The following is a 3,410-nucleotide window of genomic DNA, read 5'->3' on the forward strand; positions in this document are numbered from 1 at the left end:
ACCATATTTTTATAAAAAATTAGGGAAAATTAAAATATTTAAAAAATAGTTGCCGGTATCGTAAAAACACTTCACTGTACCTAAACTTTATTGACTGACTGTATATTTTATTTAAGTTTAGTACGACAAAAACTTTCAAAGTACTTCATATACATATAATCTTAAAAAGAACTGAATTTACTTAAAAATCAATATGCTTAAATTCAGACAAGTAAGAGAAAGTGAACTAATATTTTTACTTTTAAGCAAAACGCACTTTTGTTTTTTACTTACTACTACTAACGTGGTTTATAAATTTTTAATAAATGCGTTTAAACATTTGTGATTGTATTGTCCTTCCTTCCACCGATCGTATTTAATATAGAAGAGAAATGTTTCGACAAGCCTGATCAGAAATGTAGATCTAAGGTGACGAATTTATAACAGGTTGGGAACTACATATAAAGAATGGTTGCAGATCGAACTAGATCTCATCTGTCGAATTAGGAACTGTTTTGGAACTAAAGAAAAGGGGATGCAGAACGAACTAGATCTCATCTGTCGAATTTGGAACTGGTTCGGAACTATAGAAAAAGGGATGCAAAACGAACTAGATCTTATTTGTCGAATTTAGAACTGGTTCGGAACTAGAGTCAAAGGGATGCAACGAGGGACAATTGACACTTCCGAGGACAGCGCAATGTTAAATTCGCCAGTCGCTAACATGCAAAAGAGAATTAACGCGTACTAGTCATGGTTCCAAACGCACTAGAACCGAACCAGTTCCGCAGTAGTTCGTTTCCCTACAGGGTTATAACAGCTGTATAAGCATCACACTATTTGAAAATAGAACAAAGATTTAATGAAGTTGCTCACTACTGTTAGTGGAACCAGAAATATTAAGTAAAAAATGCGTTTATTGTGTCCTAGGTGAAAAACTAAGCATTTTTTCTTACGCTCTCTAAAATACCTCTATTGCAGATACGAAGTTAAGGCAGAAACGGGACGATATGAGGCCATGAGGGCCAGAGTGGCCTATCTACAAACAAATTTTTAGTATTTAATATGAGAAAGAAGGATCTATAAATATATCTATTATAGTAAAAGAAAACTAACAGGGTGTGCCTTAGGCTATTACCGTTTCGATTCTGGTAATGCATTTTAAGATGCCCCTCAACTTTTTTGATGTGTCAGTTAAGCTACTCTGGTACTCAAGGCCTCATATAATAACTAAATACATTTACATACGTTTATAAATAAATTTTTATTCAATCTCTGCTTGCGTACGTGTATAAAGAGGAATATTACAAAAATTTGTGAAACATAAAACAACAAACAAATATTTTTGCAATGCAAGCGTTTAAAAATATACTTTTCATAAAAACGCCCTTTAAGCTGTCTTTTGAACGTGATTTTAGCCCCAGAACAAAAGCATTATTTAAAAAATCGATTTAAGTGCATATACACCGCACAAACTGCTGTTCAAACCTCCTTTTTTCATTTCCTCCATATCTGGATCAAAGACCTGCCAATAAATATTAAACGTGTGGCATATTTCGTGATATTCACGGCTTGGCATTTCGCGTTGCATTTCGAACAAATAAGATGTGGTATCACCATACATATAATAAAAAGTATAGATGAATTTCAATAAAATAACATTAAGAAAAGATTTCCAGTCTTCATCTATTGGACTTTAAACCTCTCAACACAAAAACGTGTAAATACTGACGCGATAAATAATAGGGGTCTTCATCTAAAGTGATAAAGGGATGAATATCTTAAATTTATCAGTTTATCCGCTTTCTTTCATGAACGCGCCTTTGTAAATAATTGCATTAAACTGTTTATTATTTAACTTATGTGGCTAGACGCGTTTCATTCTTAACTCGTCGATTGTGCTCATTTGCTTTTATGTGTTCGTAGCAAAAGCGACTACCTAGCAACCTATAAGGATTGAATTTTGCTGAAATTTATACATTTATCCACCAAATTCGTTTGATGAAGTGATAGATTTCCATACAAAGTTTGACAGTTCATTTATCAAAATGAAAATAAATTTATCACTTTAACAAATTTGTCAAGAGTTTATCGCCTTTGATTAAGACCCCTAATGAACATGTAGCATTCCCGCGCGATCCATCACTATTTTGAAATCCACCAATATGGATCACGATCAAAATATCACAATAAAAATTGAACGTGTAGCAGGCTCTTCACACTGTGATAAATTGACGAGTAGACTGGCCAGCGACAATTTTCTTCGATATGTGGTTAGTTATTTTAGCTGAGCGCTGCCTTGCCTGATCGACGCAATTTTTCTAGTAGTGTCGTCACTGCTACACACAACCACAGTATAAAAAAAAAGTTGCCCAGTTACCAAATTTCCTATTTTGTCACAAGTGACCAAATGTGGCAACCATGGTGCTGAGTCGGAAATGCGCTGACTGATAGCACAGGTTAACAAAAACAAAAGGTTTCTGTATATTGAACCAACCCTCTATATCCCTATGTTATTCGACCCCCTGAATGCGAATCCGAGATCTGTTAGCCTCAGAGACTGAAAATAAAAGTTATTTTACAATTGTTGACATCAAAAAGGCATAGTGAAAAAATTATGCTATAGCTTTTTTAAAGGTACCATTAGACTCATTTCACATTGTAGACTGTGATTCCTCCATGACTTTTAAAAATCTGACTTTTATCATTTTGAGCAAATAGTACCGATTATATCTGCTTTTTATTTTTTTATGGCAAAAATAAAAGTTAAAATTTGCCTTTTACTTTTTTGAGAAGAAAATAATCGGTAATTGTTGCCTTTTATTTTTTCAGGCAAAAATAAAAGTCAAAGTTACAAATCAAGTATTACAGAGTTGTGTATACTCGAATTTAATAGTTTAAAAGCTCCTATCTGGATTTTAATAACTCCCCAATACACAAATACCAGGGTTAGATCAAATCTAAATATGTATGTACTATGTATAAATACAATACATGAAGGCATCTTTTTTTAACGGCATCAGATCTGCACAGATCATCCGATTTTCAAAACTGAGGCTCCAAATTAAAGGGCTTGGCCTCTAAATGTACAGCAAGGTATGACTTTGTGGAAAGGGTTGCCCCTTTTTTAAAATTATAAAACCTGCACCGTTCATTGTATTAGAAAAAAATAGGTTCCAAATTAGAGGGCTGGGCCTCTAGATGTGCAAGAAGGTTTCATTATTTTGAATAGGGTTGCCACCTGCTAAAAAAATCATAAGACTTACACCGTTCGCGCAATTTAAAAAAATTATACCATATGCCATATAAACGGGCTTGGTCTATAGATCTGCAAGGAAGAACCTCTAATTTTTTTAAAAGAGTTGCCACCTGTTACACATTTTTTTTTATTGCAGAGAATCAGATTTACACCGTTCTCTCGAGTTTCAAAA

Source organism: Rhagoletis zephyria, unplaced genomic scaffold (assembly GCF_001687245.7).
Source record: "Rhagoletis zephyria isolate East Lansing unplaced genomic scaffold, Rhagoletis_zephyria_1.1 Rzeph_scaffold_00045, whole genome shotgun sequence".
NCBI lineage: Eukaryota > Metazoa > Arthropoda > Insecta > Diptera > Tephritidae > Rhagoletis > Rhagoletis zephyria.